Raw genomic sequence first — 14151 nt, 5'->3', positions numbered from 1 at the left:
AACACAGATCTGGATATGGTGTGGCAGCAGTCACAACATTGTGCATCTACCTAGCCATCAACTGCTTAGTTACCAGCAGTCTCCAGGCACACCTCTGAACATTGTGATAAAGGTTGTTGTATGGGAGTCAACTTGGAAACTTCACTAATGTACTCTGTTGCTGCCTTTCCTGTATAGTGTAGGGTCCCCATTGGAGAGCATCCCCCAGGAGGTCCTAGTGGAAGGACTAATTATTGCTGATGTGAACAGAAGGCTGGATAGCCAGAATGGATGTTTGGAGTGCATCCTTGTGTGACTTGCAGAGATGTACAGCTGCATGGCCCATACCATCATGCCACCAACCAAAAAAAAAAGCTGATGATAGTGAAGACCATCCAAAAAAAAAATCTCCATTCACTAACTGATGCAAACTGTGCAGTTACTAACATAAGTGACCAGGAAAAAAAATGTCAGTGCTGAACGTGCACCCCATTTGCACTTGTGACCTGTAGGCAATTGATGACTGAACCACATTACATCTTACATCGAAAGTAAGGAGAACCTTCACCCTGGCCATATTACTGCATGGAAGTGCTTTGCTGGTTGGTTGCAATACTATACAGCTTGACAGTCAGTCCTCACTCCACCCTATACCATACTGTAGCGTTCCCTTTCCTTGTGTGTAAATCCACTTCCCTGTGTATTTTTTTTAATCCAGTCCTCCTCATCAACAGTTGTCCCCTGTCTGTAACTTCACTTTGTATTGCCCCCACCATTCCTGTCAGCACTTCCATCTTTGCCTGTGTGTGTATTTTATGTTGGTAAACAATTCAAAGTTGTTGATAGTTGAACTTACATTTTCTGGAAATCTTATGACATTGATCAAAGGTAACATTCAATTTTCTTTCCTGTAAAGAAGAGCTTGTGATATTTATCAGAACACCATTACTCACCTCCAGTACTTCTGTCTACATACACTGCCATCTTTCTCAATCTGCAAAGCAGTTTAACTTCTACTAACACTGAATGTCATAAACATTGCATGCCACTTTGAGATAGAGTATGTTACTTTTTTCAGCAGACAGATCTTGATCAAGAAGTTTGGGTTTAAATGGTGACTGCTGGTCCTGTGGAAGCATGATTAAGAAATATGCAAGACAAAGTAAACAGATTAATAACTCAATAACAGGAAATTAAAAATAAGTACATCAGTGATGTTACTGTAATAACCTTGCAGGCAGGCAGGTATACTATCATTCTAATTAATTCAAATGTATATTCTTATCCCTAGGAGTTAATAAAATCCATGTAGGCACCATGTAGAGCCTACATGGTATGTATCTGTGTACATGGCTACAGTCCCCTCTCGGCAGCGCACCATGCATAGTAATGACGGCCTACTGCTGAGGGAGAGTTGAGGAATGCAGATATTGAATCAGTGTGGGGAGAGGTGTAGCAGCTAACCATGGCTGCAGATGAGTATAAAACTCCCTGCAATGGTCCCTGCCACTGTAGTAATGTTGTGCAGTGTGTCAGTTGTTGAATATGTAAATGTCATGCATCCTTTTTTTTTTAATGTATATTTGCATAGCACTGTGTGAAGTGCAGCAATGCCAAGCTGTGCTCACATATAGACAGCCAACATCTGATAGACATCTAAAAATAGAAACCAGATGTAATTATTTATTTCCTAATATGTTTAAGCATGTGTAAGAAGGTTTAAGTATGTTTGTGTGGCGCTGCACACTGCTAACAGGTAGTTCAGTGGTATATGTAAAGGTATACTGGACTTCTTGATATCCACGTAGCTAAATAGGTAGTGCTGTGGCTTTATGTGCAGTAAGTCCAGGGTTCAAATACATAGTAGGGAAAACATATATGTATTTTTGTTGTACATGTTATTAACACAATTTTAATATATGACTCCACTGCGCTCTACTATGCTCTGCTCAACTATGCAAAAACCTGCTAAGCACTGCATAAACATGGCAGTGGCTGCCATTGTTTGCGTGCTGCACAGTTTCACTAAAACCACAATTGTGCATGTTTGCATGTAGCTCAGTTCTGCTTAGCTGGTTTGTGCACTGCTAAGCAATGTTGCACTTTTTTGAATCGTGCACAGTAATGTGTAAGGGCAGGAAAACAGCCTATATTAAGCGCAATAGGTGGGAATCTGCATCATTCTTTGGAGTTTAACTACTGCAGATATGGCTGGTGATGAAGGAGAAGGTGCATGCTTTTGGGTGCAGACCTGGGGTATTCTGGAGTCCAGGGTCATGGTTGGCTTCTTGTTAAAAAACATGATAGACTGCTGCAGGGCAGTTTCCAGAGATCAGAGTATAAAGCGGAGGCCTGGTAGTGTTTGACCAGAAACTCTCTAGAGTTACTGGTATCCCCTGCACAGGTGAGCAGTGTCATTACCACCATAATGACCTGAAAAGGTGAAAGAGGGGTAGCTTGGACACCTGGGTCCAAGAAGCGAGAGCAGGAAATGCCCCACAAATATGCAAGTATGTTTTCTGCTGTCTTAGCAAAATGTAAGCTGAATGTCTGCAAAACTGGTATGCATAATGGTGTGCTTCTCTCCCAATAGCTGCAGCTGAGAGTGCTCGAAATATTGAGTCCCATGCTGGGTGCTTGGCCAGGTTGTGCCATGAGTGTGGTGAGTACGGATTTATTATGCTAAGTGTAATACAATAAGCAAGAAAGAGTAAAACATTAACTGCAACAAAATATATACAATAAAGTCTGTAGTGCAGTAAATGAAGAATTTAAGCTGTAGTGCAATAAATGAATAATAACAACTGTAGTTCAATGAAAGCAAGAAACAATGCCAATAACAGCAAGGAAAATGTGTACATCAGGATTGTCTTGTCATAACCATTGCAGCAGAACTGTATGCATTGAGTCTGTAAGATAAGATTGCTGCAAGCAAGTGTAACATTGTAATAGCTGTAGAATGCAAATCTAATGACTGCAAACTGTATTGCTTAACTCATAGTACTGTTCAAGGCTGTCTCTAGGCCAATATTGGTCACATAATGCTCTGTCATCCACAGACTTCAGGTAATAAAGCTATATGGGTGAGGTAGCCCACTCCATGAGCTGATATTGTTTGTTGACTTCACAGATATTTCAAACCACTAAGAATAAAATATATACCTGGACAGTATAAGTGGCATGCTCTGTCAAGGTTCCTATATATACATTTTATATACAGATTGTACTAGGAAATACCTTGTCAGCCTGTCCTCTGGATATGCTCGTTGTATATATTGTGCATAATGTTATATGTTTGTTCATCCCAGGAAAGGACAATGTTGCAAATTGGTATTTGAACTACTGGAATATTTCTAACATTCACTTGTAACCATTTTAAGTTTTGTCATTTTTTTCATCTCTATTGCATTTATACTGTAATTGTATGCTCATATAATTTGTATGTTTTTATTCTGTAATGTTTATGGAGCTTTGCTTCAAAGGACTCCATTAAAAATGGACACTTGTTGGCCAGTTGGACTATCCTGGATAACAAATGTTAAATAATAAGTAAAATGCATACACCAGCATTGTTGATACTGAAATAAAGCTTACTTACTATCTGTGTTATGCTTGTATTACATGCATGTGCGTTCTACTGTCATTGCAGTCTAGCATAACACTGTAGTAGTACTACCACACCATAGTATGGTTCCAGGTGAACTTTAGACAAATATCAATCATTCAGTAATCAGCAGTGACTCAGTAATGCATTCTGTTAAATGCTCTGTAAATAGTACTTTTGTCATACACAGTCCGTGGTTCGAAGCCAGTGGTATGTAGCAGTAACTACTACAGTAGCAGTCACATAATACTCATAGTTTCTGTCTCCACAGGAACTGCAGGTAAATAGGTGAGGTAGCCCATATTATGAGTAAATAATTGTGTGTTTAAATGTCACAGACTGTTAAAATTAACAGCAAGAATGTGTTTTATTAGCAATGTTGAGTCTGAAATGAAGCTGTGTAAACCTGCGGTGGTGGTGCTGCGGTAGCGTTGTTGCCTCACAGTAAGACACTGTCCGGTTCGATTCTCAGCTAGAGCGTCTTCTGCATGGAGACATGCGTGAATGGGTGTACCTTCGTTGAAGGTTGTGCATCAGGCCTGGTAACTCAGCATGTAAAAATCAACTACCAATCATTAGCGGACCGGAGTTCCGCTGTGACGACCCTTAACCGGGAAAAGCCGAAAGACACAAACAAACAATCCCGATATAGATGTATTCCTGGAATGTCTGTTCAAAGTTGCTACAGTCAATTAATACATTCTATGCAGATATCCCCTGCAGTCATAGCTATTGGATTATATTCCCATGCCTGCCAACTAAACCATGACTGCTGTCTTGTTTATGTACTGTACACAAACATTCTTCTCAAGTGTCACTATTTCTTGTACTGTAATTAAAACTGTGTAATCCATCTGTCATAGGATTACCAGAGAAAGACTACCTGGAATGCAATGCATTACCAAATCCACTTACAGAACATCTTAGTAATTATATAAGTCCACATTATATGAAACTGTTCTGTGTAGTTGTGTACCTGCATTAGTCATTGCTTGGCCCATACTGACCCATGATAATAGCTTGAGAGGTTTGTACATGCTACATCAGCTTATATGAGAATTGTAGTCACTATACACATACATGAAAATAAAGGCCTGTAGAGTAGATAGTAGTACTGTTGCCAGGGATGTAACCTGCAATGTCACTAATGGGCTGTTTCTCTCTCTCTCTCTCTCTCTCTCTCTCTTCCTACCCCTTATTATTGTTATTCATTTGTTATGGTTTACTATTAACATACATTGTTACATTAACACGTTTCTGGGACGTGTTTTATTTTTATGTATTATTATGGTTGCATATTAACATATCTTGTTAAATTAAGTATTTTGTCTGTGTTATGCTGTAACTGTTACTGGCATGCTGTTAACATACTGACTATCCTTTTATTTAATGCTGTGTTGCACATAAAATGCATTTATATGTAATTGGATTATTTTCAATGTTGTGCCATGCTGTTATTACTAACAATGATTTGTTCCTAACTAGCCTATACCTATTGCTATGCCTCAATTACCACAGCACATCAAGGTAGGCTGGTTCCGGCTGATCTGCCTGCCTTGCAACAACTGGCTGTGGCAGCAGGTACCAGCATGTCTGGTAACCAGAACAGTGGTGCCCCCTCTACTGCCCCTGCACTACTTGTGGCATTGGGTAGGACCACCTCAGGGATGGGATCTTGTCACCCAGGCTTAGCTGCCAGTCATGATGCACAGGATAGTTCATCATAGCTATTAGCGTATTGCGGGCATGCTGGACAACCTGGTGGGACAGTCTCATCCTGGTGCCCAGCTTCCAGCACAGCTACCTTCAGGGCAGTAAAGAAGAAGTGCCAACAGTCCCATTGGTGGGGACATGAGTCACTCTGCTGCCTTCTAGAGGCACACAGGACTTGAATTCCACAACACCTTCCCCATCCAAGTTGTTCACCCCCCATGTGTCACACACCTCCCCTGTCTGCTGTCTTGTATGTCTTGTCTGTTTGCAAATGCATCCTCTCTACAAAACTTACCTCCCCCACATGTACCTATGTTCCTTCCCCAATATTCTGCTCTCACCTTAAAAAAATGGGCACCTGTCCCCCCCAAAAAAATCGTCCCATACATAGCTATCCATTTCGCACGTGTCCACTGCACACAAGTCATTTGCTCCAATTGGCTTGACAATGGAGTTATGTTGTCCTCACCCGTCTCTCTGAGGTGGAGAGTGGAAACACATGTATAAATCCTGTCAAAGTGCTCAGCTGTTGCTGTACAAGAAATGGACAGCTATGGTTCTTTCCTGCATGCTTCCTGCACATCCCTGCCTGCCCTTCACTATGTTTCCCCCCTGCCTGCCCCATTTCACGATTTTCCTATCACCCCCTTTTTTCTATTCTTTCTTTTTTTAGTCCAGAGCTGCATGGCATGCTGCACTGTGCAGCTTTGCTTAGCTCTGCTAAATAGAGCTTTAATGATTAAATGTGTTTATAACATTGTCAGACACGTGCAAAATACACACATCTGAGATGTTTTGAACCTGAGCGCATCACACCTACAGCACACTGCATTAAACCACCATGCCACACAAATCTGGATTGAAGCAGGTGTTTTTATCAAAACATAGTGACTGCCACTTACAGTAATTAGGCATGTCTCAGTGGAGCTGTGCTCTGTGCCACACTGCACAAACTGGAATTAAAAATTAATGGGAAAAATGGGAGTGTACCTTGGGCTCTGGTGCAATAATACACCATTAGACAGCCAAAAACATAAAAATGAATGTAAGTGAGACCTGTGATAGCAGGTAATTGTGCTCTTTTATCAGCAACATGTAGAAAACACCTGCTAAGGCATTCATGGCAAAGTACATGTTCAACTGGGACCTTGGTGCAGAAAAACAGCCATGTAAAGCCATGCACATACTGATGGATACAAACAATGTGTGTCACAGCCTGTATGTCTGCACATATACCTTGCAACTACATCTGGTATAGCAGTGACTCAGTAGCTCAGTCTGTTAAATACCTTGCATAGAGTACATTTTTGCTACACACAGACCTGGGTTCAAATCCAATCTTGTGTTGCAGTTCATTTACATTATTGTAAAGAGAGAAAGTAGTGACTGAGTCTTACAAAATCTGTATCTGCACAAGTTGCTGCTAATTAATTAACTACTTTCCAGTTTTGCAAGTCAAAGGCCTGCAGGTAGGGGCACACTGCACATATCCATATAGCATAACTATATGTCGCCTACTACTCTATCACTGGCACTGTTGCATAACAGACATACTTTAATCACATGATTCAATTGGACTGTAAAGGGTACATTTACCCTAGGTCTGCTGTAACAACAGTGCTGACACAGTTACACATACAGCTTGTTGTCCTCCAGAGTGGTCACACTCCCCCCTATGTATTAACTGCAGAGCAGCTGCAGCCTGTAGTACACAGACAACTGTATGTAAAGGTAGCTGCTACAGACCTACCATACCTCCGACCCTCTAGAACAAGGACTCTGGACACAGTCATACTTAATGGGGGGACAAAGGCCCAGAGATAGGGACATGCTTTAGACGTTGCTCTTACAAAGATTGTAAGTTGATAAAATAACAGCTATTGCACCGGCATGCATATTCTGATGGGTATGCAATTTGACATTCAAATGTGTGTCTTTCATTACCAACTTCAACCCACAATGATTTGCCAGTGATTTGCCAGATGACCAATATCATGGGACACTGACCACACGTATGAGGTAAAAATGTGGACATACTGCATAAATATCTACAGTAGACAGTTATGATACCTACCCTCTGTGATGCTGTAGTCTCCATGGCCCAGTAATGTCCATCTTCACATCTAAAAAAGGAGCCAAGTTTCATAGGTTCATAGGTTCATAGGTTCATAGGTAGGTACTAGGCTATCAGCCCAAGGGCCTATGCAAGCCTAGCCAACAAGGTTCTCTGGCTTACGCTACCCAATAAAGTTATTTTCCTATGCCACTGATGAGCAGAGACACAGAAGTGATCCCCGGGGTGTATTTCCTATTTCCCATCCACTCATCAAGATTTTTCTTGAAGAGTGCTAATGAAGAACTTTGCTTGACATAGATGGGTAGCCTGTTCCAGAGTATGGGAAGTCTCTGGGATAGGAATCTATCCCTCCAGCATGTCCAGTTTATTGTGGTGACAAGGTTTAGGTCCCTAGAGCATGTAGCTCGAAGGGATTGTGATTTCTTTAGGTGTAGCATGTCCAACAGCTCTGGGTTTGACATAGCTTTATATGTTGGGCAGAGATCACCTCTGAGTAGGCGATATGCTACAGAGTAAAGCTGGAGTTTTTTGAGGTCTATGAAAGGCTTATATATTGCACTGTGGTGGTCTGTCATTAATGATAGTGCAATTCAGCTGTTTTGGCTGCAATTAGCATACCAGAGCCACAGATTGGTGCAGAGACAATTACCTGCTGATGAGCAGTACCTTAAAAAGGCAAACAGGAGATCAAGATGGCTGCCATCCTATAAGCTGTGTAACTCTATAGCTCTGCTACTCTCAGTAATACAACACCCTTATCCTTTGGGAGAGAAGTAAAAGCAGCGATTAATAACCTCTTCTCAGTACTAAGGAACTTACCTGGTGTAAATCTCTGCCTTCGGTTCTGGAAACAGAAGACTATATCTGAAGGATTGATTCTGATCTTTTGTTCCTTACCTCCCTGCTGCCTGCTGTCCATGTGGTCTGGGGCTCTTGGGCTTACTCTCACCTGAAAATAAGAGAGATAAAAGGAGAAAAAAAAAAAAGGAAAATCTTGATATGTCACAGGAATTTGATTCCATGGAAACTCAAAACACTAAAGCTAAATTCTCTGCAAGATCATCTCCAGAGAAAGATGTAATCCATAAAAGGGCTAGGACTGCTAAGCAACAGGAAAATACAAAACCACCTGCTAAAGTGAAATATGACCCTTCCAGCATGGAGGACTTAAAACTGGCCTTGCAGCCTATCCAAACAGCAATTTAAAGCTTCTCCCAGCAACGTAAAACTTTCAGTGAATCTATAGACAGAATAATCACAAGAATTGACAAAACAGAAGCAAAGGTGTTTGACAACGAGATCAAAATTGAACAACTACAGAAAGAACAAAAAATTAATGCTATGAATATCCTGGACATGCAGCAGAAATGATTGGACCTTGAAGCTAGATCCAGGTGTAATAACATTATCCTAAGAGGCATACCGGAACATATAGACCAACTCACATTGCTTGAAAGCGTATCTGCAATATTTGCTATATTCCTGGATAAATCACCTCTCTCTGACCAGATAATAATTGAGCGTGCGCATAGAGCCCTAAGACCACCGTATGATAAAACTAAGCTGAGATCTGTGTATGTGAAGCTACTTAACTTTCAGCATGTAAATAAACTTTTAATAGCGTCTCGAAACAAAAAGTATATAGAATGGAATGGGTCCAAAATATCTCTCTCATCTGATCTCCCTTCTCCGATTAAGATGGAATAACAAAAGCTTGCTCCTTTCTGCGCTTACTTAATTAAGAAGCAGATAAGATTTCAGATGAGATATCCCTATACCCTGATTTTTTTATCACCTAGGGTTCAAACTTTCCACTCAAAACAGTAAGGAGGCAACTGCGATCTTCCTCCAAGCATTTAAAGAATGTCTGGAACCAGCATTACAAAATAATTAATTTACCTAAAGCCTGGAGCGATGCCTACTCGCTAGCATTAAAAAGGAGCAGTTTATCTTGCTTCTGGTTTGCTTTACTGTAGTGCAGTATTGGAGTCATCTCAGCACCTAGATAGGCCATTTTGTAGTCATGTTCCCTCGTGGTATCCATTGGAATGCAGCTACAAACTCTAAATCTCTACCATATTGTTTGGTAGCCAGAGGAACTTTGACCCCTGCCTTTCCCATAAATCTGTTGGACTCTTAAAGTGATAGTTTAGTTCTGTTTAAACTTAGGATATTATGGAAGAGATGTGTTCGTGTTTTAAGGCTCCACACCTTAGAGAAGCTCTGTCCTGTCCGGAGGCAAGCAGCTGAGTTTATCGATGTAATTCAAATATTAGGTGACTGGTAATCTGTTTTGGATAGATGGTGTATATGACAGGAAGGGCACAATTCATGCATGTGGCACTCTATGAGCGGTGTGTCAGCTATTCTTTCGCATCAGGCTTTTGTTTTTTGTTATATCTAAGGGGTATATTTTAAATTACTGCCAACATAAAATAGAGCTTCAAGCTCTGTATTACAAAAGCGCACTAAATTATGCAACTAATAGAGGAATGCTGAAAATATAACATAAAGCATAGTGGCTCCTTAAATAAATCAACAATGCATTTATATCTTAAAGGTCAAACACTGGGAAAGCTGATGAAACAATATGTGGCAATAAGCTTAGCAGCCGGCTCATCGAGCCTTTTTTATGCTTGGCTGCTGTCTTTTAATTAACACCTTAAGGATTAATCAAGCTCATGCAGATCCTCTCCACAACGACCCCTGCACATGGATTTAAGCTCATTGCCTAGTTGATTTGTATTGTATATTTTAATCAGTACTGGATACTTACACATCATATCATTCTTTGTGGCAATAGACTGTTAGAGCTAATGGAGCACAGGGTATTTTTCACACCTAAATGGTGGAACTACTGAAAATTCTTCAGGGATGCACACAACTCAGGTCTGTTGATCTTTAATTTTTTTCTTTATTTATAATCCAAAACAAAATGGGGCAATACTAATGGTTCTTAGAGGACAGTTTGAGTAATCAATCTGCATAGCTGATACTGAAGGTGCCATGATATGAGAGCGCAGGTTTAAAATATAGATTGTTACGACCATGCTGCCTAAGTACCCCCTCTGTTTTCAGGAAATGTTAATTGAGTCATACAAATGGCTTTTTATTAGCACAGGAGCGTAGTTAAACCTGTAGCTATATGCTATTTTTTTCTTTTATTTCACTGATCTAGGTCTATAGTATTTACTTAAATACTATCCCTGTCTCATAAGGTTTTTTTTTTTTTTGATACGTTAAGGGGATAGTTGCTTCTCCCCATTAGATTTTGGTGGCAGTTATATAACAACAGTTTTTTTTACAAAGATTGCAACATTAATCTAAATACCATTTAAAGTTTGTTTAATAACTCTCTTGTTTTTTGCTGTCACACTCATTGTTGTTTAACCTTATGTTCTGAACAATTATATAGCTGAGTTATGAGTGTATTTAGACCTGCTTGGGATTGTTATGCATTTTAGATTCTGGTGTTATAGGAGTTTCATTCTGGGATTTAATAGTCTCTCCCTTTGGGTGAGACCACAGTCCTGCTGTAAAAGTCTGTTATATCTCGCGTTATTCTTTAATATCCCAGCCCCTTCCGGGCTTATGGGGTGGTGGTTAGGCAGGGGATTAAAGCAGGAAGGGATTTTTATACTTGCCCAGACTTTTTTTTCATTTTCTAACAACGATAGGTAGTTGTACATTCTCCATTTTTCATATTTCTCTTAATCTACTTATGTTTGCATGTGAATGCTGGATATAGAATCATGGAACATCAAGGGGTTACAAGCATCCAATAAAAAAAAACTGTTTATGCATTTGACTCTCAAATCCACATCTAATATTGTCTTTATTCAGGAAACACATCTCCTTAATCACCAATGGGACCCTGACAGAGGGAGACCTTGGGTTAAGAAGATCATAGCTTCTGGGGCTAAATCTAACAGCGCAGGTGTTGTTATTATAATTAAAAATAAATGTATGCATGACATAGTAAAGTCTGACTCAGATAGTGATGGTAGGTGGTGTTATTTTGTTACAACTTGCTTTTTCCTTGACAAACCTATTTTAATTATTAATATATATTCCCCATGTTCAGGTCAACAAAATTTTATTATGCAGATTTATAACTTACTTGCATTATTTCCTAATCACTACTACATTGTTGGGGGTGACTGGAATTCTGTACAGGACCCAAAAAAACGATAGGACAAATATTAAGGCTAAATTAAACTTTTCTGCAACCCTGTCCTTATCAGAACTGAAGGATGATTTTAACCTATTTGATCCCTATATCTTTCTTAACGCCACTCATAAAAATAAATTCACCTTTTTCTCTAACTGTGGTAAAAGTTGGTCTAGGTTGGACTTTTTTCTGATTTCCTCGATATTCAATAACCTGGATATTTCTTTTGTCAATAACCCTAGAAGCCTTTCTGATCACTCAAGAATTTCTATCTCTATTCACTGGCAGGATACAAGATCCTCAAAGAACATAGTTATTTGGTGGCGTGTAAACCCTAACCTTCTTAAGAAGGAAGAAATTCTCTCACAAGTTGAGTCTTATCTTGACCAATTTCTTCAATCCAGTAGCTCCATGCAGACTCCTCTAGACTGCTCTTGGGCCGCAACCAAGGCTATGATCAGAGGTTTTCTTATAAAGACTCATACTATAAGAAACTATTCAACAAAAATGAATTAGATATAACCTCTAAACTCCATAAGACAGAAACCGAAATTCAGCAAAAACACTCTCCTGATTTGGAGAAACAAATGATTCAGTTACAAAAGGAACTTTTATCTTTGCAAGCGGAGAACTTTAATTTCCATGAGATTAAATCCTTGGAAAATTACTCAGATCTGGCTCAATTCCCCTCTAAATTTCTGGCCAGAGTGGTAAATCTGAATAGATTGTTTCCCTTTATATCGGAAATTTCCCATCAGGGGAAGGGTTATCAGAATACTACTGATATTATTAGATTATTTGAATACTTATACACTCTACGGTCTTATGGAAAGTTCTCATAATAAAGAAGAGTTGCAGGGCTTTTTTAACAATTTAACCTTCCCTAAACTGACTGAGAATCAAAATAAACTTCTAGATCGAGAAATCTCAATGCAAGAAATTATTGTGGCTATTAATAGTCTTAAACCAAATAAATCACCTGGGCCAGATGGATTTATGGCCGAATTTTATAAATCATTTACTTCCAAAATTTCTAAAGCCTTGATTCTCTTGTATAACTATATTACCACCTTTGGTTTTAAGGACATACACCTTAATGCCTTTAGAACTATCTTTATTCCAAAACACAACGCTGACCCCAAAAACCCCTGGGATTATAGACCCATTTCTATTGTTAATATCGATATGAAGATTTTGGCCACAATTCTAGCTAATAGACTGAAGGTAGTTATCTCTACTATTGTTTCACCTGAACAATCTGGTTTCATTATGGGTAGACAAACAATTGATCACACCCTATCTTTAGAAGCTATGATTCCTCTCTCTTTTATAAAATAAAAGCCCCCTTTATGCTCTAGCTATTGATGCATCCAAGGCCTTCGATCGTATTAGCACAGAATTCCTATTCGATAGTCTCCCTTTCTACAACATACCAAACTCATTTATCAACACAATCAAAACCTTATATTCTAGTGCATACACTATATTACAAATAAATAAACAGGTATCTAATAGAATTACAATTCTCAACGGTGCTAGACAAGGCTGCCCCCTCTCCCCATTATTATTCAACCTTTACATTGAACCATTATTCCTTTTAATTAAACAGAAAACATTTCATCACACACCTATTATCTTTACCACTAAACTTTATTTCTCTGCTTACGCAGACGACTTAAACATTTATTTTACACTCCCCAGATCTAACCTGATTAAAATCCTATCCTCCATTAGCACCTTTTCTAACCTAGCAAACTACAAACTCAATAGAGATAAATCATTAATTGTTCCGATAAATATATATTCCCCATCCCCTAATATATTCTCTAATACAGGTATAAACATTAAACAACAAATTCACTATTTAGGTATATCCTTCTCTCAGGGGAATTCTGCTCATTACCAGGATAATATGGCTAAATGTTGGTTGAGTGTCCAGAGTGACCTAACCAGATGGGCCAAACTTAAGCTTCCTTTTTTGGCCAGAACGGCAATCATTAAAATGAATATACTTCCTAGATTTTTGTATATATTTAATGCAACCACGAGTATACTACATAACAAATTTTTCAAAAATGTTATATCTCTCATTTCAAAATTTATTTGGGCTCCCAAATCTGTCAGGATTACTTATTTGAAACTTTCTTTCCCTAAGGAACAAGGAGGTCTGGGATTACCTGACTTTAAAACATATTATGAGATAATCAATGGAAGTAGAATACTAAATATCACCTCCTACAATAAAGATCACTCTCTTTGGGCCCCTGCGTGGGTCGTGCTGTACAATAACTATGTCAAATCTTTAAACATAAACCCTGCTGTGCTCCCCGTCTTGAACAAAGAAAATTTAGGTAATCTTAAATTACTTAAAGGTATTAAATTTAATATAAGGACCCTTCAAAACCTCTTTAGTTCCCTGAATCTGATTCATTCCTTTAATACTCTACAACCAATACACCTCAACCCTAATCTAAGAGTGAATGGGCATATGTTAAATCTGGAACAATACCCCCTTCTCAAGAACACAACTATTTTGGACCTCTTTCCTTTCAAACAACAATCTCTTTCGGATTTAAGAACTAATTTGAAATTTACCTAAAAATATCC

The sequence above is a fragment of the Protopterus annectens genome, chromosome 7.part0 (genome assembly GCF_019279795.1).
Source record: "Protopterus annectens isolate FY-2018-M chromosome 7.part0, PAN1.0, whole genome shotgun sequence".
NCBI lineage: Eukaryota > Metazoa > Chordata > Ceratodontiformes > Protopteridae > Protopterus > Protopterus annectens.
The sequence above is the reverse complement of the archived record's forward strand: the minus strand, read 5'-3'. Positions refer to the sequence as shown.